Source organism: Bos taurus, chromosome 20 (assembly GCF_002263795.3).
Source record: "Bos taurus isolate L1 Dominette 01449 registration number 42190680 breed Hereford chromosome 20, ARS-UCD2.0, whole genome shotgun sequence".
Lineage (NCBI taxonomy): Eukaryota > Metazoa > Chordata > Mammalia > Artiodactyla > Bovidae > Bos > Bos taurus.
Window position 1 is genome coordinate 20,918,619 of NC_037347.1, and position 26,400 is coordinate 20,945,018.

The 26,400-nt window shown below is 39.9% G+C and overlaps 1 long non-coding RNA gene across 1 annotated transcript; it reads right to left on the reverse strand.

Moving 5' to 3' along the window:
- Positions 1-902: 902 nt before the first annotated feature.
- On the reverse strand, positions 903-26,059 carry LOC132343183 (uncharacterized). The gene is made up of 2 exons (XR_009491889.1): positions 25,754-26,059; positions 903-1,283 (listed from the first exon to the last, which is right to left on the reverse strand). It is a non-coding gene; the product is annotated as an uncharacterized lncRNA (long non-coding RNA).
- Between the last annotated feature and the right edge of the window lie 341 nt (positions 26,060-26,400).

Here is a 26,400-nt window from a genome sequence, read left to right on the forward strand (position 1 = left end):
CCTACTCCACAGGAAGGCTAGCTTTTTGCATTAGGACTGAACTAAAAATGCTGTCTGCCATATCAGTTAAAAGAAGGATGCTGCGGCCCTCAAGTCACACAGTCACACCCCTATGGTGCACCCTGAGGGGACCCAGGATGAGCAGCACAGGATGCTGGCCCCAGATAGCTGAGGTGTACATCAAAGGAGTGATTTTAATAAGCCCAGACTCTTGCACCCTCCTATACATAGAAACGTGCTAAATTCCTTAACTGGAGATATCTGGTTTTCTTTAATTAACAGTAAACTTTTGATATTCCGTCCATCCTGGTCTTTGTTACAAAAACTGTATATCCTGGCTGTGCCCCTCGCCTCTTTGGAGTGGTCCTTCAGAGTTATCTGAGATGCTGCATCTCGGGTTTAAGTCCTGAGTTTTGTCCGCCAAGTAAAACATAACACTCATTTTTATAATTGTGCATTTTTTTTTTCAGTTGACAGGACTGATGAAAATGCCTCTTAAAACACAAACATGGCAAGAAGAAGGAGTAAGACGGAAGTCTATTTTACCCACACAATTCATCACTGAAGATTGGTTTACCTGGCTAGCTTAGTTAAGTGATCAGACCAAGGGGTAAAGGACAGGTCTGGTGTATTTGGACAAGAGAGGTGGAGCCTGAGAGACCTGGGAAGACCGGGATGGAGGAAGCTATGTGAGTGAGTGGGCGCTGGGAACAGTCAGGAATGGAAGAGCTAAGAGCTCCAATAAGCAAATAAATATAATTAATTATAATACATAGTTTCAGGGATTTCCTGATGGTCCAATGGTTAAGAATCCATGCTTCCACTGCAGGGGGCTTTCAGCTGTTCAGAAAAAAAGAAAAAATTAAGAAGAGGACTAAAATTGAAGCTGAGAGAAGCATTAAGGGATTAAAAAAGGCATTGTTTGTAGAGTCTAAGGAGAAAGGAAATATTTGTTAAAAATTAAAATGAAAACTGTTATAGCACAGTCCCAGTTCAGGAATACTTCATGGCAAAAATAGAGGCCAGAGAGGGCTGGAGGAGAGCAGAGGTGCTTCCAAAGCGTGGCTGTGTGAACCCGTCTCCTTATGACAGTTGTCTGTGTCTGATGACAAAGGCGTAACGTGATGTTCTGTCCTTCTAGAGGAGGTTGATGCTGGCTGCCTCAGCTAAGCAGATGGCCCACGTGATTGTTGACACAGGTATTTCTTTCTACTCATCAGGTCTGGAAGAGCATTTAGCAGATGTCTTCCATCAATGTGCTCTGTAGAATTCCATCTTATAACCTATTGAAAGAGGAAAAAGGAAAATTTCTTCAAAAAAGACACATGGGCACTATCTTTATAACCTAGAGATGGTGGTGTTTTAGTTACTAAGTTATGTCTGACTCTTGTAACCCCATGGGCTGTAGCCTGCCAGGCTCCTCTGTCCCTGCGATTTCCCAGGCAAGAATACTGGAGTGTGTTGCCATTTCCTTCTCCAGGGGATCTTCCTGACCCAGGGATTGAACCCGGGTCTCCTGCACTGCAGGTGGATTCTTTACCAACCTAGCCACTAGGGAAGCCCATAATCTCAGGATAAGAAAGAAAATATCTAAAAATATAGAAATCACAAACCATAGATGAAAAGAATAATGATTGGCTCCATTAAAATTAGTAACATTTGTAAAATAAAAGAATCATACAACTCACTGTGACTTTTATTATTTGCTTTGGCAGAAGACAGCATTGTAAAACACTGCTCTGCAAAACTATCTTGGTGTCTTGAATTTACAGACAAACTTGGATTTGAATCAATACAAACTTGAATTACTATGTTGATAATATATCTTTACATTTATGAAGACAATACAGCTTTTCATTTATATAGGTATCTGTTTATGTTTTTTAAATAAAGTTTGATATATTTTTTCATAAGCTCTTATATCTTTTATTAGATTTACTTATTCCTAGGCATAAAATAACTTTTGTTATTACTGTAAATATTTTAAAATATATTTTCTAATTGTTATTGGTATATAGGAATTAAAAATTATATACTGTATACATATAGCATTTTTAGTCCTAGTGGTTTCTTTACAGGTTATTTTAGTTTTTTATTTCACAAACATTGTCTGTGAATAATGACAGTTTTGTTAACGTCTTTCCATGGTAGTTAATGAGGCTTGCCTCTTTCATATGCATTCTATCTTCTGAAATGATAGCTCCCAATTTTGTTCACCAAAACCACAACTGAATTTCCTAAATTCCTTTGTATTGCAATCAGGGGAGGTGCTTGGGTACACAGGCTCCCCAGTGGTAAAGAGACAGAAGCAGGAGACATGGGTTTGATTCCTCAGTCAAGAAGATCCCCTGGAGGAGGAAATGGCAATCCACTCCAGTATTCTTGCCTGGAAAAATTCCATGGTAAGAGGAGACTGGCAGGCTACAGTCCATGGAGTCATATAGGGTTGGACATGACTGAGCATGCACGCATGCACACTCTTGGTATATAGTTCTGAAGTAGAAAATTTCTAAGAATTTTTTGGGTGTTTTAAAAGGGACAGGTTAATTTGGCATCTTAACTTTTGCCTTTTACCCTTTGCCCAGAATGTGTATGTGATGCCTAGGAATGCAGCAATTATCTTGTGAACATGAAGACGAAATCTGCACACTGAGGATGACAGAAAAGAAAGATAAGATGCCTGATGACATTTCATAACTCTGTAAAAACTTTTGACCATCTACTTCTAGACCTCTTCTATAAAGCGAGAAAAATAAACCCACATTTGGTTAAGTGCCTACCCGAGGTTTAAAATAGACAGCTGAACAAATATACTTTTAATTTCTTAGCTTTTATTTATTTTATCCTGTTCTAGTGTTTTGTTCTATTTGGTTTCCCTGTTTCTAAACTGGCTCAATTTCAATTACTTCTTAAGATGGATAGTCACCGTAACCTTTTCAATGTATTTTAAAAATAATTTTTAACAGGCAAACAGTGGGTATAATCTTTACAACAAGGTAAATGCAGAAGAGATATCACATTTTTGTATATGAGTTCATTTATCAATTGAGAATTAAAGCTGGCTGAATATATTTAGTCAGCTTGTACTATTCAAGCCAGTAGGGATTAATTTATTTTTTTAAACAAGAATCAGTAATAAAAAAGTCATAGCCCTTCATCTTCTGTTACGTATATATAAAAATCACATGCACACTTGCTTGGTTATTGATGATCATATAAAAGACAGTAGTGTTAGCTGTTCAGTCTTGTCTGACTCTTTGCAACCCCGTGGGCTGCAGCACTCCAGGCTCCCCTGTCCAGGGAATTCTCCAGGCAGGGATACTGGAGTGGGTAGGCATTCCCTTCTCCAGGAGATCTTCCTGTCCCAGGGATCAAACTCAGGTCTCTTGCATTGCAGGCAGATTCTTTACCATCTGAGCCACCAAGGAAGCCAAGAGTACGGGTTTTGTATTCTGTCAGCTTTGCCCCAAATCCTTGTGCTGCCGTGTTCAACTGTGTGCCCTTAGACAAGTCACCTAGCCACCACTTCCGTGATGATCTCAGAGTCTGTCAGGGAGACTATGCACACTAAAATATGGTTGAATATTGAGTTACGGGAATAAGATAAACTAAGGCTGGAGGTTATGACTTTAGGTGTGATCAGAGTGCTATAGAATAAACAACGTAGGCTTTGGAGCCAAAACAGAACTAGAACCACTACATTAAAATGATCCCATAACCAACAGTATTTGACCTTGATTTTTTTTAACTTTTTCTTCTATTTCCTGTGCCTCTGTTTTTTTATTTTTATTGTGAAGGACAGTTGATTTACAATGTTATGTTAGTCTCAGGTGTCTAGCAAAGTGATTCAGTTCTATACATATATACATATAAATGTGTGTATATTCTTTTTCATATTTTTTTCATTATAGGTTATTATGAGATATTGAACATAGTTCTCTGCACTATGAGAGTAGGTCCCTCATTGGTTATCTGTTTTATATGTAGTAGTATGTCTCTATTAATCCCAAACTCCTCATTTATCTCCCACCCCACCCCCTTTTCCCTTTGGTACCCATAGGTTTTTTCGTTTGTCTGAGTCAGTTTCTATTTTGTAAATAAGTTCATCTGTGGCATGTTTTAGATTACACATATGTGACATTATATGGTATCTGTCTTCCTCTTTCTTACTTCCTCCTGTGCCTCAGTCTTAAAAACTAAGCTAACATATGAATTTATTTTTTTGAGGGTTAATCTTGGCTTGCGTTGGGAGATAGTATGTTCTTCAGGGAAAAGCACAGAATTCTAGCTGGAGTCCTTATTAACCAGAACCCCTTACTGATTCTGGAATCTTGGGCAGGTTATAGAGCTCTTAGAACTTCAATTTATTCATGTATGATTTCTAATATTACTTGCTTTAACTAATGTGTAGAATTTTCATGATGATCAAAGAAAATAATTCCCATGCAAGTTTTTTGGAGCACTACTCAAATGTTACAGAGCCTTTAGCTTCACGATAGGTTTATAGGACATTCTCAATAAAAATCAGATGATTGAATTCTGGATCCTTCCTTGGTTTTATGTTAGAGTTAGTTGCTAAAATAATTTATCTTGAAAGTATACAGATGTAGCATCCTGAAATGTCCAATAGGTTTGACCTCTGTGAACTCTCTATTGCTGCATCATTTTTATTCTACATTGTACTTTCAAGATTCAGGGAATGAGACCTGTAATACTAGAATAACCCACACCCCAGCTCATCAAAGAGGGAAAAAATGTCTTCACCATTTGTCTCAGCTACATTTCACTATCCTATTTCTCATGCAGGCTCAACCAACAATTAAAATATCCAGTGGGTACCTGTCTTGTCAGCACCAGCTGACAGCCAAACTGAGCTCTACTATTCTGAGCTTGCAAAATATTCTCAGCTCTTAGTTTTCTCATTCATATAACACTGTGAAGACTCCTAAAGTGCATATATTAATGTTAGGCATCACCACTATTACTCCACCTGTTTGTTCATAATGATTATTCAGTCTCATGAAAGCTACTGTTCAAATATGTGATAGAACTTCATACCCATGGAAATTATTTGCATATGGAATTATCTTTCAAGTAAAGTATTAGTGTCATTGAAGCTTATAGCTCATAAACTAGCCTGGGATTCTCCCCAGTCACTCACTGCAGGAAATAACCTGGGGTAGATCTCAAAACTGGGCAAAAATATAACTCCTGTGTCTCACATCTTCCATACCTAGGAGAATTAGAAGCAGAGTTTGGAAAGAGAATTTTAAAGTTATTGATTGTGAATGACTGTTCCTTACAGAGGAAAAGAGATTTTAGATGGCTAATGATTTCAAGTAGGTGATTCTTCACTCTACTATGAACGCCAGTCAGATTTAGTTGAAACCATTACTTTCTATTATATCCATGTATCGACTGTCATATTGCTTCTTTCTTTGTCATGTCTTCTGTCTCTTGCTGTTTTAATTTCCAAATTTCTTGTCCACATACTTATCCATTTACCTGTATATTACTGCCTGAAAACCTGCTTCCTTTCTGATTTCCTTACATTAAATCCATACATCTCTAATCTGTTTTATATGTCACTACAGATAATTTTTTTTCTTTAAAAAATCCATTTTGTTGTGTCTCTTGAACATTTAAAAATCCTTAGTGGCTCTTTCTGTTTTTATCATGGGAATGAGAGGGAATGGAGAACCAAAGATGGCTCTGAGGTTTGAGGTACATGAAGCTGACATTCACTCACACAGGGGTCCTGGGAGAAGGAGACAGGTTTGGGACCCAAGGGAGATCATGAAGGCAGTTGAGTTTAAGGAAACTTGTGCAACACAGAGGAAATAAATGGAAACTCAGATCTAAGGCTCAAGAGAGAAAACTAAGCTGGGAAAAAAAAACATATAGGAGTCATCATGATACTGAGAATTATAAAGTCACAGGATAAATGGAACTGTTCAAGGAAAGTATACAAAGTGAGAAAAATAGCCCAAGATGTATCTCTAATAATAGAAAAATTTAAATATCTGAAAAAGTTCACATGTGGAAGAAGAATCAATTTAGCATAATTAGGGCCAATAGGAAAAGGCATAAGAAATCAAATTTTATCTCTTTATTTGAGAGAAATTGTACTAACTGGATCTGTCAATGGCAGTGAATTCACTATCCTAGGAAGCCCAGAAGCCTGGGCTGCCTCAGGATAGTTCATCACTATGTCACAGAGAGAATACCTCCTCTGAGGAACAATGCTGATCAGAGAGCTTCTCAGGTTCTTTCAACCCTCAGATTTTGTGGTTCAACATATGTTACACTCCACCCGCACGGCCCCTCCCACCACCCACCCCCCGCCCCCAGTCTGTAAACAACTTGAGCACCAGGATTAGTTCTGAGAACACTGAGAAGTATTGGGCATTTTGATTGCTAGAACTTTGAAAGGCTTTATAATATAAAATTCACAAATGCTTTTCCAACCATACCTGTTTAAGGAATAGTGGAAAAAACATGTGCAAATAGGAAGAAGGAGCTAGGACTACTGGTGGAAGAGAGGTGAAGTGGACAAATAGTTGAAGGAGAGAGATAAGTGCTAGTAAAGGGGAAATTTGTGGTTGCTTGCTGAAAAAAATCTGCATTCTAATATAAGCACTGGGAGATATTTGAACAGTATAAAATGCCTTTGTTGTGATAGTCTGTGGGAGTGCCTGACATATTATTAGGAGCAAACAATACACACACACAAATGCTTATAGACAAGCACATAGACACTTCTGAGTTTCTCTTTTTCTGCCCTGCAGTAGTCTCCTTATCAAAAAGAAGATAGTCATATTAAAAGAGGGTATCCTCCATGATGTTATTTTAAACCAAATACAAACCAAACCACATGTGCACACATACCCTTAAGCTTTAGTGCAAGGCACAAGGGAAATCACATTTTATAGTTAACTAGGGCTTCAGTCCGGAGAAGGCGATGGCACCCCACTCCAGTACTCTTGCCTGGAAAATCCCATGGACGGAGGAGCCTGGTGGGCTGTAGTCCATGGGGTCGCTGAGAGTCGGACACGACTGAGCAACTTCACTTTCACTTTTCACTTTCATGCATTGGAGAAGGAAATGGCAACCCACTCCAGTGTTCTTGCCTGGAGAATCCCAGGGACGGGGGAGCCTGGTGGGCTGCCGTCTATGGGGTCGCACAGGTCGGACATGACTGACGCGACTTAGCAGCAGTGGCAGCAGGGCTTCAGTCCATGGGGGCACATAGAGTTGAATATAACTGAGTGAGCACACACATGCACAGGAAGCTCTTTTGGCTTTTAGAAGCTGAAAGCATCATAACTGGTCAGTACTTTGGAAAAGAGCAGAGTGCAGTCAATTGGTAAAATAGTTTCTTCAATCAGCACCTTCGGTGACATGTGGTGCCAAAATAAGCAGTTGATTTTTCGTTAAAACCTGAGTTTCCAAAGGAGTTCCTCTAGTTGCATTAACTGAAGCATGCACCAGCTAAGGCAAATTGCAGTTTAGAAATGTGATTTTTCCTGTTTTTTCCTATATTTTAAAAGGCCCATGAAACAATGTAATTTCCCTGCAAAATGGCTGCATTTCTTCCCCGTCTTTGTTTTGTTGAAGACAATTATAGTCACTAAAGCAAACACTTATGCCTTAGATCTTTTGGTGCAGAAATAATCCCTTTGAATTGGGTCATTTTGCATGTGTCTGGCAGTCATTTCTAGGGCTCAGCCAGTAGCTCATTTCAAAGGCAAATGATAATTTGCAGATTCCATGCAATGCAACTGAAATTAGTCTTGTATGTCCTAAATATTTTGTACTTTGTCTGCAGCTGCCAAAAATGATCATCTTTTCTTAATACTGAGCTAAATTGGGCTAAATCCAATTTAACAAATCTACCATGATTGCATTTAGATTAATTGTTTAGAGAAATACCACATTGTCTTCTCAGAAAACTAGGCACTGACAGATCATGGATCCCAACCCTTCTCTGTACCCTAGCTGTAGTTGCAAAATGACTGGGAAGGAAGTAGATTTCCTATGGAGGAAGAGGCAGTCTTTCTTGCTTCATGGACCAGGCTGAGAGCACAGGACATTACTGGTAAATAGCCTGTCATTTCAAAATGCATGCAAATTTTGACTGGTGGTGACAGGCAAGACTGTCAGATGACTGCTTATAAATCAATTCCTTAGAATGAGAAGATTCTCAAAATCACTGACTTGGTCCCAAAGAAAAACTGGAACCTGTTCCCACTCCCTCCATTGACCCCAACAAACAATAAACAAGAAGTACCACCATCTTCTGCTGCTACTGCTGCTGCTAAGTCGCTTCAGTCATGTCCGACTCTGTGCGACCCCATAGACGGCAGCCCACCAGGCTCCCCATCCCTGGGATTCTCCAGGCAAGAACACTGGAGTGGGTTGCCGTTTCCTTCTTCAATGCATGAAAGTGAAAAGTGAAAGTGAATTTGCTCAGTCATGTCTGACTCTTTGCAGCCCCATGGACTGCAGCCTACCAGGCTCCTCTGCCCATGGGATTTTCCAGGCAAGAGTACTGGAGTGGGGTGCCATCGCCTTCTCCAACCACCATCTTCAACAAATTTCAATTCCAATAATAGTAATAAAGAGCCAATATGAAATGATGCTTACGTTGTATCAGGTACTAGTCTAAGGACTCTGTATGTGCAAACATATTTAATCCCCACCAAGCCTAATAACCAGCTTACATGTGGGGATACTGAGGCTCAGAGTAGTTAAGGAAATGGCTCAAGTTCATGCAGCTGTTAACCTGGGGAGTTAGGATCTGAACCAAGGCAGTAGAACTCCAGTATCCTAGCTCTTGACCACTTTATTGAAGTTACTTCCATTTTTTGGTGTCTAATAATTCTCACTATTGAGAAATCGTTGTTTAAATCTTTTTTCAAGCATTTCTATTATTATTCAGGCTGTTTTCTTGTGGGCATATTTTTACCTCCCCGATCTGCTTTTCTCTTTCCTATTTTCTATCCTCCATTTGGTCTTCTATCAATGATTATGCACTAAGTACTTTTCTATGCACAGTTCCCTAACAGACACAGTTTTAAAAGAAGCAAGCTTTGCACACATGCTCCATGTTAGTTCTTTGACAATTAACTCTAGTAACATAATATTCATATTATATGTCATATATTTATAGAGTATTTACATGGTATGAACTTACTTTGAATACATTTTTTACTTCTTCTTAAAAAAAAATCTTAATTTTATACTTCCTGATCTTTTCCCCCTACCCAACCCCACTCCAACAGTGGAGCCCCACTGCCTTATTTTAACTCCTGGTTAATTTCTTGAGTGCTTACCAAGTGTCGTGGATTGTTGTTTTCAGGTCTAATAAATATAAGCACTTCAATTTATCTTTAAGAATTTTCTCTCCTCATTTCCTTTTAAAAACAGTCTCTAAAATCTTAAGTTCCTCTAGACACCAGGTCACATTTCTTATAGGTTTCTGCTCCATCCCCCCCGCCACTTTTGAAGAACTGACCCAAGTCACTCCTTGTCTGAACAACTGCAACAAAGAATAACTAGCTGCCTTACCTCTCTCTGGTTATTACTTTAAACCCATTTTCTACCCAGATATTATAGGAATTTCTCAAAAATACCAATTTGTCTTTGTCATGTTCTAGCCTAAAACCCTTCAGCAGTTCCCTAGTGCTTATCGGGTAAAGCCTCCAATCCTTTCCAGGGATCTTCCGGCCATATTCCCAGACTTGCATCCTCTGTACAGGCCCTGAGACCTTCCTTGCTGTCTCTTTGCTCATGCTTTCTCTCCATGTGAGCAATTTCCCTTCTTCTTCACCGAATTAACTGCCTGTCACCTTTGCAGAGGTAGCTCCCAGGGTATTTCCTCTAGGATGCTTTGGGTCTCTTCCCTAAAGAATCTTAACTGCAGACCTCTCCCACTGGATCAGCTATTTCTTTATTTAAAAAAAAAAAAAAACCTTTTAATTTTATATTGGAGAATAGCTGAATAACAATGTGATAATTTCAGGTGCACAGCAAAGGGACTCAGCCATACACATACATGTATCTATTCTCCCCCAAACTCCCCTCCCATCCAGGCTGCCACATGACATTGAGCAACATTCCCTATGCTACAAAGTAGGTGCTCGTTGATTATCCATTTTAAATATACCAGTGTGTACATCTCATGGGTCAGCTATTTCTTTCTGTGTTTTACCCAATCACACATTTATCACCTGGACTCTAATGATCTGTGTCTTTATCTGTATCCTCCACTATATTAACTCTTAGTCAACTTTCTATCCATTAGGTCGTGTTCATATTCAAGTGCTTAGCTCAGAGTGGTTGTAATAAATATTTGTGGGAACTGATGTTTCCCCATATTCTTCAATAAAGGAGGAGAACAAGAGTAGACACCACAATTCTAGCAAGGATTGATTATTTTGTGACGTGAAAGGAAGATTGTTGGAGTCGCATAGACTCTGTTCCTTTATTGCGCATTTTAAAACTTGACTTTCTTTACCAGTACTGTCACAGGACTAAATCACCCAAGAAAAGATAACAAAATGATGATGTTAAAGCCTCATTCTTTTTAAATTTAAATTTCCTTTTGCCAGAAAGTGTCAGTGCTGATGATAGAATCAGAGACCTAACTTTTGCTCTCTTGCTGAGCTTAAGGGAGTCACAAGTAGGTCAAGTGTCTCACTCCCTGAGTCAATGGCTCTGTTTGAAATAGAATGCAGATGGATAAACTGCTTCTCTCAAGCACTGCTCAGACAAAGCCGACATTTCAATATAAGACCAAACAAAGCTAGAAATCAACAAAGATGCCAATCCTGTTCAGAAAAAAACATTTGTGACAAGGATTTATGATGAGGTAAGGATATGGATGTATTCCAAGTAGGTTTCAAAGAAAGCGATGCGTTACCAATACTAGGGAAAATAATTCAGTTGTGCACGTTTGGCCTAAAGGAATAAACTTTGTCCATAAATATGACTTAATTAATCTTCTGCAAAAATGCTGCTGGCATTCAGTTGTCAATATTTAAAAGTAATATTTTATGTGATGCTTTTTAAATGGCATGACTAAGGAATGGCTGTGAGGAAAATTCAGTTCTCGAGGAGCAAATAAAACAAGTTGGCCTTGCACAATCTGGTTGCCTCCCTCTCTTTCACCCCTAATTCTTATCACTCCTGGCCCAAACCTCTAGATATCAGCCACAGTATGCTATGTCTTGCCCCTATGCCCTTGTTGTTGTTGTTATTCAGTCGCTCAGTCCTGTCTGACTCTTTGCGATCCCATGGACTGCAGCATGCCAGGCTTTCCTGTCCTTCACCGTCTCCTGGAGCTTGCTCAAACTCATGTCCATCGAGCTGGTGATGCCATTCAACCATCTCATCCTCTGTTGGCCCTTTGTCTATGGCCTAGCACATCCTATTCCCCAAATTCTGTCTGTCCTTGTCCATCTTCTGTGCTCTCATTATATCCCTTGCAGCCCATTATTACCATACTTACTGTGTCTGAAAAGATTTTATTTTGTTTTTGCTCTTGTGGTTGTTCAGTTGCTAAGTTGTGTCTGACTCTATGCGACCCCATGAACTGCAGTACGCCAGGCTTCCTTGTCCTTCACTATCTCCTGGAGCTTACTCAAACTCATGTCCATTGAGTTGATGATGTCATCCAGCCATCTCACCCTCTGTCACCCCCACCTCCTCCTGCCCTCAATCTTTCCCAGCATCCAGACCACCTTACATGCTACCTTACGTGTATGCAGGTTTCTCAAGAGGCAGGTAAGGTGGACTGTTATTCCCATCTGTTTAAGAATTTTCCACAGTTTGCTGTGATCCACACAGTCAAAAGCTTTAGCATAACCAGTGAAGCAGAAGTAGATTTTTTTGGGGGAATTACTTTTTATATGATCCAACAGATGTTGCAATTTGATCTCTGGTTCCTCTGCCTTTTCTAAATCCAGCTTGTACATCTGAAAGTTCTCCTTTCATACTGTTGAAGTCTAGTTTGAAGGATTTTGGGCATTACCTTGCTAGCATGTTAATTGAAGTATAGTTAATTTATGATGCTGTACTAATTTCAGATGTATAGACTGATTCAGTGATTATATATATGTATATATATATATACATTATGTAAATTCTATTTTCAGATTCTTTTCCGTTATAGGTTATTATAAGATATTGAGTATAGTTCCCTGTGCTATACAGTATATTCTTGTTGATTATCTATTTTATATACCATAGTGTGTGTTTGTTAAACTCAAACTCTTAATGCATCCCCTTTCCCTTCGACAACCATAAATTTGTTTTCTATGTCTGTGGCATGTATATGTTTATCCCAAACTCTTAATTTATCCCTCCCACCTCCACCTTTTCCCACTGGTAACCATAAGTTTGTTTTCTATGTCTGTGAGTCTATTTCTGTTTTGTATAAAAGTTCATATGTATCATATTTTGGATTCCATATATAAGTGGTATCATATGGTATTTGTCTTGCTCTGTCTGACATACTTCACTTAGTATGATAACCTCTATGTCCATCCATGCTGCTGCAAGTGGCCTTATTTCGTTCATTTTTATGGTTGAGTAATATTCCATTGTATATTTATATACCACATCTTCTTTACCTATTCATCTGTCAAACAGTTAGGTTGCTTTTATGTCTTGGTTATAAATAGTGCTTCAATGAACATAAGGGTACATGTATCTTTTTGAATTATAGTTTTCTCCATATATATGTCCTGGAGTCAGATTGCAGGATCATAAGGTAACTCTACGTTTAGGTTTTTAACAAACCTCCATACTGTTTTCCATAGTGGCTGCACCAATTTTTATTCCCACCAACAGTACCCTGTCCAGTATTTGGGGCTTCCCTGGTGGCTCAGAAGGTAAAGAATATGCCTGCAATACAGGAGACCCACGTTCAATCCCTGATTCGGGAACATTCCTTGGAGAAGGAAATGGCAACCCGCTCTAGTATTCTTGCCTGGAGAATTCCATGGACAGAGGAGCCTATCAGACTACAGTCCATGGGGTTGTAAAGAGTCAGACACAACTGAGCAACTAAAACACACACAGACTTTTTAATGATGGCCTTTCTGACTGGTGATTTTTGATTTTCACAACTGGGTAGGGAGGAGGGGCTTGTGCTATTGACATCTCATGGGTAGAAGTGAGGGATGCTGCTGAATATTTTACAATGTACAGGTCCAATAAAACAATTCACTAAAGCTGATGTTGATAAACTTCAGTTTAGAATATTTGCCACATCAAATAAGCTGGGCTAATGTTTAAGGGAAAAGGAAAGTGAAAGTGAAGTCGCTCAGTCGTGTCCGACCCTCAGCGACCCCATGGACTGCAGCCTTCTAAGCTCTTCTGTCCATGGGATTTGCCAGGCAAGAGTAATGGAGTGGGGTGCCATTGCCTTCTCTGAAGGGAAAAGGAAGGATCTATTTAACCAAAAAGTGTGTTTTTAGCAATTTCAAAACTATAATGATAACATTTTTGAAAGTGATTCTTAATCACTTATAAGGTCTGTTTAGGTTATGACAATTCAGTAAACCCAAGTTTGCAAAAAATTTTTTAAGAAAAAAATCTAGATCAGCTTGATTTTATTTCCAGATATAATACTTAAAAAAAACCTCAGTTTGACGACTGAGTCTAATATATATATATTTAATTTTATTTTTGGCTATGCTGGTCTTTGCTGCTGCACGCAGGCTTTTAGTTGTGGAGAGGGGGGACTACTCTCTAGATGTGGTGCTCAGGCTTCTCATTGCAGTGCTTCTCTTGTTGTGTAGCCCGGGTCCTAAGGCACACAGGCTTCAATAGTTGCAGCACACAGGCTCAGTAGTTGTGGCTTATGGGCTCTAGAGTACAGGCTCAGTAATTGTGGCACACAGACTTAGCTGTTTCATGTCATGTGGAATCTTTCTGGACCAGGGATCAAACATGTCCCCTGCCCTGGCAAGCATATTCTTACCCACTGTACCACCAGGGAAGTACTGATATTTTTTTCCGAGAAGGAAAATGTTAGATTCTAGGAGGACTACACCTGCTAATTACACATTCAATTTGGATAGGATCTGAATTTTTCTAAGGGTTTAAAATATGGCATTTTGCTTTTTTGATAGGTGAAGCTCATTGTTTAAGGAATTTAGTTCAGTAAGTGTATGTACTCTAGGAAGCATTCCTAACACCTTCCACTGGTCTAGGCCAAGGAATGTGGTACATCTGGAATAACTCCCCTCAAAGGAGGAATTCCTTTGCCATTGTATCTCTTTCTTTTCTTCTTCTTCTTTTTTAATCTTTTGAGTTGTTCTTTTGGCTATTGTGCATAGTACTGCTATGAACATTTGTGTACAAGTTTTGTCTGAACACCTGTTTTCAGTTCTTTGGGGTTTATACCTAGGAGTGCAGTTGGTGGATAATATGTTTCTTTTAACTGAAGTATAGTTGATTTACAATGTTATATTAGTTTCAGGTGTACAACATATTGATTCAATATTTTTATAGATTACTTTATTTAAAGTTGTTATAAAATACTGTCTGTATTCCCTGAGCTGTATATTACATCCTTGTATCTAATTGATTTCATACCAGCAGTTCATATCTCAATCTCTTTTCCTTATCTTGCCTCTCTGCCCACCCTCTTCTCCCTGGAAACTACTAGTTTGTTCTCTGAGTCTGTTTCTGGCTTGTTAATATACATTCATTTGTTTTATTTTTCAAATTCCACATATAAGTGAAAACATACAATATTTGTTTTTCTCTGTTTGACTTACTTCACTAAGCCTAATACTCTCTCCAGGTTCATCCATGTTGTTGCAAATGCCAAAATTTCATTATAACTGAGTAGTATTCTATTCAATACTACTATATATATACATATATATATATATGTATATATATATACACACACACACATTTTGCCTATGGTAAATAATGCTGCTATGAACATATGAACATTGGGGTGCAATTTTTCAAATTTGTGTTTTTATCTTCTTTTAGACATATACCCGAGTGGAGTTGCTGGATCATCAGTTCAGTTCAGTTGCTCAGTCATGTCCGACTCTCGTGACCCGATGGACTGCAGCCTGCCAGGCTCCTCCGTCCATGGGATTCTCCAGGCAAGAGTACTGGGGTGGGGTGCCATTTCCTTCTCCAGGGGATCTTCCCGACCCAGGGATCGAACCCGGGTCTCCCGCACTGCAGGCTGGTAGTTCTATTTTTAGTTTTTTGAGACCTCCCTGCTGTTTTCTACAGCGGCTACACTAATTTACCTTCGTATCAACAGTGAACTAGGCTTCTCTTTTCCCCACATCCTTGCCAACATTTATGATTTGTTGTCTTTTTTTGTATTTCTCTGTTCTTGTTTAATCTCCCCTGGGAAAATGGACTCTGTTCTCCTATGTAGAAGCAATACAGGATAAAACCTGTCACTGTTTTATCACAGCTCAAACTGACTAAGTTCTTTGTTATTATGGGCAGGGAACATATTCAGGATGGAGTTGGCCTATTGTACAAATCAGATGTAAGGAATATGTTTAGTTCTGCATATGCTGGTTCTAATCTTCAAATCTGCAGCTATCTTAAAAAAATTCTTCCAGATTTATAAATTAGAACATTATAAAAACTATCTTGCATAGTCATATACCCAACAGAAAGAAAACTCACTATATAGAAAATTTGAGAGTCAATGCCTCTCCAAATTGAAATGCTCTTGAGCGATTATGGAGGCCTTTCCATCTTGCATGCCTATTTAAGATGAAAGAGGAGAAAGGAAAGTTTACAGCAACCTTGCTAGCTAGAATCCTGGATTTTAAAAGCCCTTTAAGAGCATTTAATGTCTATGCTTCTATGAAATAGCCTCTCAGTACACAGGCAAAAGAACTCTTTCTACTGTCCCTTCTTGGATTCTTAAGCCCCTTCAGGCTACAAGGGCATTAGTGAATATCTAATAGTTCTGCTTCGTCACATAGGGAATGGAAAATCCGACAGGCATTAACAGTGCCAAGGCAGGGTGGATGTGGAGGGTGGGGTTACTTGAGGTTGTGTGGGGAAGGGAGAGGCCCAAGATTCTGAGATGTGTTAAAGCAGAATTACCCATCTTGTCCTTTCTGCTTCTTCCATTCTTACTTACAAAGAGCCATGTCTTGATTTGGCCGGAAAGTAAAAGCCAGTCTGAAGGATTATGCTCTGATCAAAGAGGATGCAGGAGGTGGGGAGATTTGGCCCCATTTGCAACTCAAGATTTTTCTCTAGGGGGAAGGCAAGGGAGCACTGAATCTATTTGCCTTCTTTATTAAACATCAGCTACCCAAACAAAATTGGCTTGTCTAAAATTCTGTGTTGGTATAAAACTTCCAAGTTCTAGTTATCATAGCTGGTGATGGGGTAAAAGTAGAAGAGAAATTCTAGAAAAGTCATTCAGTCTAGTTAATATTATAATAAAGTTCTAGTAATAGAAAAGAGCTGCTGCTGCTGCTGCTGCTGCTTAGTCGCTTCAGTCGTGTCCGACTCTGTGTGACCCCATAGACATCAGCCCACCAGGCTCCCCCGTCCCTGGGATTCTCCAGGCAAGAACACTGGAGTGGGTTGCCGTTTCCTCCTCCAATGCATGAAAGTGAAAAGTGAAAGTGAAGTCGCTCAGTCGTGTCCAACTCTTTGTGACCCCATGGACTGCCGCCTACCAGGCTCCTCCGTCCATGGGATTTTCCATGCAAGAGTACTGGAGTGGGGTGCCATTGCCCTCTCCGAATAGAAAAGAGCAAGTGCATGCAAATGAAATTACCTTAGTATAAAAAGCTGGAAATATAGTTTTGAAATATAATTTTGTATTGAGAAAAGTGATAGCCCAGTCCAGTGATGGTATCACTAAGGTGAATGAGATTCCTGGAATGATGTGAGGACTTTTTCTCTCTCTTTCCAGTAGAGAAACCTAGATTAGTTTTTCTATATTCCACTTAGTATAGCCGTTCTAGATAGGAGTTTCTCTTTCAAAATGAATCACTGTACAAGATATCTTGCTGATATGGCGGTTAATAGGAGAGCATTTCATTTTAATATTTCCCAGTAGAAGAAGGCATGCCTTCTTTTCCAAGAATGCATGGCGAAGGTATTTGGGCCTTGCATTGCTGTTCAGTATCCTTAGGCAGAAATATGACAGATTTGCACTCTATTGCTGCCCTTTTCAACAATGCATGCGTCATCTACAGGAATGAGTGAGTCTGGATCACACCACCTTCAATCTTCTTGTTGGCTGTGCATTCTTGGTTTTATACTCACCCAGTCAGGCTGAAGTCATAGCCTTTACATGTTAGGAGGAAAGAACACCTGGATAGTGGCCAACGATAATCTACCTTATCTACTCAACTAAATTCCATGTAATATCCAACAACATATACTCCATCCTCCATAGTTTGACCAGGCTTTGGAGCTATTAAACTCTTTTATGTTCTTTACTTTGAAAGTAGTGTTGATGTGCAAGATTTGTATCTAAGATTTTTCTCTGGGCAGTTGGTCAACTCTGCATATAAGGAATTAGAGTGAATTGACGTGTACCTTCTTGAAATTAATTTTTAATTCTTTATATTTAGCATATCATATATGAATAGAGTGATCATATAATTTATTACAGGGGCTTCCCTTGTGGTGCAGGTGGTAAAGAACTCGCTTGACAATGCAGGAGACCTAAGATATGCGGGTTCGATCCTTGGGTCGGGAAGATCCCCTGGAGGAGGGCATGGCAACCCACTCAGTATTCTTGCCTGGAGAATCCCATGGACAGAGGAGCCTGGCGGGCTACAGTTCACAGGGTCACAAAGAGTCGGATACAACTGAAGTGACTTAGCACGCAGCATGCACGTAATTATGGTATTAGGAAAGCTTTCGTCTGGGAAAATGGTCAAGGAGAAGGAATACTTTGACAACAAACACGCAGTGAGATGGCCCCAGGCAAATTGAAACTATAGGTCATCTTACATATGGGCAGAGGGCCTGGGAGCAAGGGACTGGACTCCAGACATGTATTTTAAATGAAGGGTATGACAGAGAACTGCATCTTCTCCTCAACAAAGGCACAGAGTGTTTTTTAAATGAAATCTATGCCTATGAATTGTCCTAAGTTGTTTGGTCCAAGAAAGAATGAAAGCCAGAAAGTAGAACCTGTAGGATGTTGGCTGACCTCCCAGATCATGGGAGATCTCTGGAGGTATAAGAAAGGTCTCTGCTAGCATTTGATTTCAGTTAGCTTAATGGAGAAAGCTGAATTTGGAAAGATGGGGCTGAAGAAATATATTCTTTCTCATGGTTCAAAGAACATATCACTAGTTCATCTTTAACACCAAAGGAAAAGTGAGATTATAATCTTGTCATTTTCACCAACATCAACCATGGTGTTATGAGTGAATTCTCCCATTCCTTTCTCCTTTTTCTTTTCACAGGACTTGAAGATGTATCACTGATCTTAAAACACCTATAAAACTTACTCTACACCTATTATACCCTATGATAATGAAATTCTTAGCAGCATTAGGACTTTACTGTGAGTGCTTGAATATACATGTGTTTTTACCGGCTTTTTCTACTTTGTTAAACTCATTGGCTACTTGGTGGGTTGGAGCTGTTTCACTGACTTAATTCGGAATTTGAGTTTCTCTCTAATGTTAGTTAGAAGCTATTTGGCATTGATCATTCCCCTGGCAATAATCCTAACTAGAATTTGAGTGGGTCATGTCATGTCAACTTTGCCAAGCTTTGGAGATCTTGTGCTCTGATGTGACTGATTGGTGGTTCCACTGCCTTCTTCCAAATGGCCTGACAGATGACAACCTTCTGCACTTAATAACTTCTCATTTCTCTGCTGGAATAATTTTTAAGGTATTTCAAATGGCAATTGGTGAATGACAATTTTGATTGAAATTTATTCACAGGTAGTACTACAATTGTTAAATATTACTACAAATATCTCAATAGAGGTGATTTTACACGGGCAGGTACCTTTTTACATAATTAAGTTTGCACATGTTCAGGTAGTTATCACAAAGCATAAGTTATGCTTCTAGGGGCTGGCAAGTGGCTTTTCATTTAATTATGCAATGAATACCTGATTTCAAAAAAATCTTAAAATGTTGACAAAATACGCCCATAAAGCAGGAAACTATGGTCGTGTATTTGTCTGGTTAGCTTTGCATAGGAAATAAAAGCCAGTGAAACAACCAAATGGCTAGAATTTTCATAGTGACAAAATAGACAAGGTAACAAAATAAGCCTTCACTTATGCTTTGGTTGTTTTTATCCTGCTTTTTAGAACATGGAATAATTTCAGGTGATTACACATTTTATTTTTAAGAAGCTGGACTATATGGTTATGACTTTGTAAGGTAGTCAAATCAGTTTTAAAATGGTATATTAACAACAGCAACAATGGATAACGTATGAACTGCAAACAGTAATGACACATGGATCTAGGGATAGTGTGAAGCATGTGGTGGGGCCTTGTGACCTGATGGAAAGGATGGCTAGATCTGCTCAGGATCATCACCCTTTCTTCTCCCAAATGATGACATCAATTTGCTTCTCATTATCTTTAAGGGACTCTGCACAATCCTTTTTTAAGAGTTATGCTGAGAGCTTCCTCCCTGTTTACAGAGCCTGTGTGTTGCATTCTGCAGGCTTACCCTCCACCTGCTGTATTGATGTATCTTTGCGTATTTTACAAACTTAGAATGGCATTTGTGCTGCTTGGCTTCAAACCTTGCTTGGTGATTATGACAACAGAGTTGCTGCTGGAGAACTAGTGGGAGCTTCTTGTTTGCAACTGAGTAGGAGGTGGCACCTGCTGGGCAGGACAGTGAGGGACAGTGAGGACAAGGAGGCACTCCCCCACATTTCTATTTCTAATGAGTCGTCTTCATGCCGCAGAGCCTATTACTGCAGAATATTCTGCCTTGTTCATGCTCCCCTACTAGTTACTGGATGTTTTAAGAGGAGGCAACTCAGCATTGCCAAAACAATGTGGCCACCTATTTAAAAATCAACTGTCTCTTTGGGTGATCGCATGACATCTATCATCTGGAACATATATGCTCCTGTATATTAAGAATGTACTCAAATATATCAGGCCCAAATGTGCCAAGAACAGACACCATAGGATAAAGATGTCCCATGACGTTGTAGTGTCTTAGCCTGTCGCGTGTCTCAACAAGAGCAACCTTGAGGCTGCCTGTAGATTCAGAAGCTAGATGGCATCTCAGGGAGGTTGGGTACACAGGTCAAGCTGAAGAGTGGGTGTGTCTGAATAGGAATGAACACAGCAAAATCTTTGTATCTAAAAATGAAATAAAAATGGAAGATTAAATAGAACTGAAATAAAGACCCTCCTCCTGTGAGGCTCGAGTTCACTAGACAGAGAGAGGGCTCAACGTAGAGTGATGGGCTGGCCAGAGACAGAGCAAAAACAGCCCCCTGAACAATGGAGGAGGTGGAGGGTCAGTTTGATGCGGGTCCCTAATGGTGTAATTTAAGTTCACCATATGAACAAAAGCTTATGAAACTCCCAGAATTATGTGGAGTCATAAAAACATGCACACACACACGTCCCAGCTTCGAGCAGTCTCGCTCATCATTCTTTAAAGACACTTTAGATGCTGAAAGTCCTAGCAGTTGGAAAAGCCACCATTTGCACACAGCACTCACCAGAGCTGTCTCTCACTGACTGGATGTCCGTCCAGATACATGCATTCTTCACGGGATTCTTGTTGATGCTACAACGAACCGCACCATATCCCCACGCCTGTGGAATTGCATTTGCCACTTCTGCTTTTACAGATGAAGATAATGACCCCTGAAGAGTGATGTGCCAGTTAAAACCTGAGGGGAAAATGGTCATTGGAATCCAAGACCTGACTTGCTTTTCTTCGGCCCTGCCTGCTGTTTTGGGCTGTGCTATTCACAGCTCTCACACTTCACTTCCAGGATCTAGTGAATCTTGATATCGAAGTCTATAGAAACTTCAGGAAAGAAGACCTTTTTAGTTTATTTTTAGAGATTTACTGCAGATGAAGAACGACCAGCCCCAGATGTGTTTTCTGAGTTGGCAGACCACTGCCTGCAGGCGGGTGCTTTTGTAGTCTCGGTCACTCTGTTCATGTTTTTTTCTGTTTCCTCCCTTCCTTGCTTTGTTCCTTTCCCCAAATTAAACCTAGACATGACATACGCTGATGAGAACAGGAAGAGGAGGAAAAGGAAATGCTTTTGATGCTTTTCCCTTGGAAGGTCTCATCCACATGAAGCTCTCACTCCACTGGGGTTGGAAGGTCTATGAAATAGCCTTTTTGGGAAGGCTGGTCCCCAGGGAGGCATCTTCTGGCTTCTCTGGTAGTCACTGGACAGGCCGCATCACTCTGGTGCTGCAAATCAACGTGCCCTGCCCCTAACAGAGAGAAGCTCACAGCGTGGGATAGAAGTGTTGGTGAGGAGATGGAGCTGAAGGAGCTCACCGAGAAAGAGGAGTGAGAATGCAGGGCCTACTTTCCTGCTGCGAGGAGTAATACTGGAAGCCTGGGGCAGGCTGCTCTGGGGTGGGGTGAGCTGGGGGAGTGTCTGGATGCTAAGACACTCATCCTGCTGCTCTGCACTGGTCCACCCAGAACCTGCCTTTAGTTTAAAGGGGAGTATGCTGGGTTTTACATTGAACGGCTTCTACTTCCTCCATTGCTTTGAATGGATATCATCTTACATTTTCCCCCCAGGGTAGCTTCTGGTGTTCTCTTGGCATGATTATCTTAATTTCACACTGATTCTAAACTCAAAGTAGGAAATGTTTTAGGCTTTATTAGTTTTAAAAAGCCTCTTTTTAACATCCTGTATGTTTCAAGATTCCTTTGTTTTTCTGTGGGTAGCCAGAGCATTTAGAGAAGAAAAGAAAGTTGTAGCTGGCTGTGTTAGCTGGTACCATCACATTATTAGACAAAATCATAATTAAAACACTTACTCCAACACTATACTCTCTGCTTTGATTTGTGCACTAACATGTAGTTAATCTATTGGCTCCCAACACATGCATGATTAAAATGATCATCACTCTTTTCAGTATGAGAAAGTGACGTAAGTTAGATATTGCAGAGAATTTGCAAAGAATAATCAAACAGAAGCTTATAAAATGGTTAAAAGATTTAAAAGAAAAAATCACTAAAAAATGGTATGATTAGAAAAAAGAGAGGAAGCAACATATTTAAATAACTCCGTATGCTTTTCAAATTATAGACTTTGAAAGGTCACAGTGGAATTTAACAGGCTTGTGTTGAATACTAATGCATTATGCTGGTTGGTTTTCCAGCTGGAAAAGAGTTGGTTCATTTTGCAGTTCTGAGATGAAGTAGCTGGAAGCCAACCCCATGAGCATGCATGAGTGTGTGCAGACAAGTTTTACTGGTATGGGCATTGTTGTGATAGCCTACATAAGGTGTATCAACAGATGAAGGAGCAAGTAATTGACAGCAACAAAACAAAGCCAGACCAATCCCTGGAATCATGTCTGTCCACAAGAACTTTTCAAAGGGCTGATATGCTGGGGTTTTCATTACTGGCCAGAGGGTGATGGTACTGGCAGTTTTACCCATCTCAGTGTTATTCATGTAAGACACTCAGGGTTACCTTGTGGTAAAATATTACAGAATAATTGCCCTAAAGAGAGTGCATTCCTAAAGTCAGATCCTGTTTCAGAAGGAGTTAGTGAGATCCACTAATAAAAAGAAGTGTTTGATTCTTAATTTCTTCTTACCAAAGAGCAGTGTCCAATAGAACCAGGGTTTACATTCTGTTTGTACCACTCAGAGTAACCTTGAGCAAATCCCTTAACCTCTCTGAGCCTCAGTTTTTCTCACCCATAAATGAAATTAGTGATAGCATTTCACACAATCATTGTGAACTTAGAATTTTAGATGCATGACCCATGCTTAATATAATATTTTAAGAAAGCTTATAAGCGACCTCTAAGTGAGGTCTGTGAATTTGACTCCATAGACATTTACTGCGCACCTATCACTATTGTGAGGTAGTGAATAAAGATTTTGGACAGAAAGATGAATTATACAGATTCCACTTTCAAGGAGCTTGCAGTCTAGTGCAGTGGAAGAATGATGCATGGTCTCGACACGGTTGATGACAAAAGTGAAGTACAAGCAAAGTGGTACTGGATGGTCGATAGGGGAGCAATAGATTCTGATGGGTGGGACTGGAGAAGACTTCACTGGGGAGGTGGCATTTGAAGTGATGTATGACTAATGGGTGTGTATTTTTCCCTAGTTCAATTTGTCAGCTCAATTTATTCCTGATCAGTTTGTCATGATAATTACGATGGCAGTGAATGGCACACCCTGGCCTAGGTGTCTAATTTGGGACATAGAAATCATATTCCTTCTTCCATATATTTTGTCTATTTCATCATCATCAATTGTATTGATTATCCATGAAGTAATATGGGCTCGAAGAGGGAAGATGGTCTGCAAAGTCATTTTGGGGGGATAGGAAAGAAAAGGAACAAGCAAAGATTTTCCATTCTCATCCAAGATTCACTGCTACCTAGCAACTAAACACTCAAAGACAATAACTTGAAGGGTGTTTTAAAAAGAAAATTAATTGAAAGGCAAGGTCAGTCAGTTCAGTTTAGTTCAGTTGCTTAGTCGTGTCTGACTCTTCGCGACCTCATGAATTGCAGCACACCAGGCCTCCCTGTCTATCACCAACACCGGAGTTCACCCAAACTCATGTCCATCGAGTCGGTGATGCCATCCAGCCATCTCATCCTCTGTTGTCCCCTTCTCCTCCTGCCCCCTATCCCTCCCAGCATCAGGGTCTTTTCCAATGAGTCAACTCTTCACATGAGGTGGCCAAAGTATTGGAGTTTCAGCCTCAGGGAAGGTGGTAAGTAATAATAGCTAATGTCTACAGAGTTCTATGTGGCAGTTGCTTTTTTAAACAATTTAAATATATAAATTTATCTATTCCTCATAACATCCTTGTGAGTTATATATCATTATGCTGCCCATATCATAGCTCAGGAAACTGAATTAAGAAAAAGTTCAATAAACTGTTCCTGAGACCACACTGCTAAGTAGAAAGAATTGTGCTCATGCTCAGTCGTGTCAGACTCTTTGTGACTCTGTGGACTGTGCTCCTCTGTCCATGCAATTTTCTGGGCAAGAATACTGGAGTGGGTTGCCATTTCCTCCTCTGTGGGATTTTCCTAACTCAGGGATCAAACCCATGTCTCCTGTGTCTTCTGTATTGCAGGTGGATTCTTAACCTCTGAGCCATCAGGAAAGCTCAGTAGAAAGAATATTAATTTGCAAATTTGGAGACTGTGTCATTTTCAGATCTGAGTAAGAGATCTTGGACAGATCAGCTAGATTTGCAAAGGAAAGCAATGAAGTGAATTTTCTTCTTCTAATTGTGCTAAAGCTTTTTATAATCATTGTTAGATGTTTTAAATATTTTTATATGTCATGCATTTAATATTTTGATTTAAAGAAATTTAATTGAAAGTAGTGAGGGAGGAAACAGAACAGGCTCTATCTTGAAAGCAGGACTCCATCTTGGGCCGGGCTGTGGACTTTGAGCCATATGCCCAGTATCTATGGAAACGACATACCATCTGCAAAACCAGGCCCCCAGTAGGAAGAGCCCCAGGGCTCTCCATTGCCTAAAAGAATACACTAATTATCTGTGTAATCCAACAGAATCATACATTCTATTATGCTTATTGGGGTATGACCACAAGCCTATTGATAATTCTCCACTGTTAATTACCTAGGCTTAAGGCATATGAATCACAGGTTAACTTTGATTGTATCTTTCTTTTTCTTTTGTTCAGACTAGTTTCAGGGAATTTGAGGAGGTGGGTTTGGGCACCTACACTTAGGGTATATACTGCTGCTAAGTCATGTTCGACTCTGTGCAATCCCATAGATGGCAGCCCACAGGCTCCACCATCCCTGGGATTCTCCAGGTAAGAACACTGGAGTGGGTTGCCATTTCCTTCTCCAATGCATGAAAGTGAAAAATGAAAGTGAAGTCACTTAGTCGTGTCCAACTCCCTGCGACCCCACGGACTGCAGCCTACCAGGCTCCTCTGCCCACGGGATTTTCCAGGCAAGAGTACTGGAGTGGGGCAAAAACTGGCCGGGGTCCTTGGCTAAGAGAAGATTCTGCGTTGGGCCCGCCGGTGTAATAAACTGCACTCCACTATCTGCATTTTCCTTCTGAGTGAGTTTGTTTCCTGGGAGGCGTGGCTACAACAGTAGCTCTTCATATTTCTTTGCTTTCCATTGCAGGACAGTTAAGAACATTCATACAAAAAGGTTTTATTAAGAAAAATTAATAAGAACTTCAGTTAGCAGAAGACAAAATGGAAAATATACCCATAACGAGGGATGTGAGAATCATACCTATTGATTTTTTCCCCCTTGCATCTCTGCTTCCTATTTGTTTGCCTACATTTCTCTCTTGCTTCAGAGTGTCTCCTGGGGATAATTTTTGTACTCAAATACATTAGAATTTACATATATATACTCTTAGTTAATATAGGACAACGTGGTCATTATTTTTATGCCATCTTTTCCTTAAAATTACATCCCTATTTTCATTGGGTCCTAACAAGACAAGTTAAAGAACTGTATTTTATCATCTGTATGAATGAGCAATTGAAACAGAAAGCTGAAGGGGACAGGTGAAAGATACTCACATGATGAGAAAACATTAAAAAATTGCCTGAGTCAAAATGGCAGCTCTCTTCTAGGCTTTCTCAGAAGGCTTCACGTCAGTGAACTGGAGAAGAAAGGGTCACACAGTCTGGCTGCCGCTCCGATGGAAACCAGCCTTCCTGTAGACTGGGCTGGCTGAGTTACTCGGCCTCTGGCTTCCCCACACAGGCTGTGTTGTCAGAAAGAAGCCCAGAAAATTGATGGATCAGAGTTGTCTCACTCTGCAAGACTCCAGGGAAGGCTTCTGGGGTCCCACTTGGTGTCATTTCAGCTCATCCTGGAGGCAATATTCTCCTCAGAAGAACTTTAGAATAGAGCATTGTTTGAAAACAAAGGCTTGGAATTGGCCCCAAACAAATGCATGAGATTTGGAGAGGAAATTTAAAAACTCCATGGGACATGATATTTTGCCAGCTTGTTTTCCTGAGAAGCCTTTAGCCTAACACAGCCATCTCTCCTGTACTGAGATATGAGAAGTTAATAGAAATTCTTGACGTCTTACATTTGGATGGACAGTCTTCTCCCTGACTTACTCTTAAAATGCACTTTCTGATTTTAATCATGCGTCTTTCCTTCTGAAATGTCTGGCTTCCTTAAGGTCATTCCCTCAATGTAAACCATTCATACT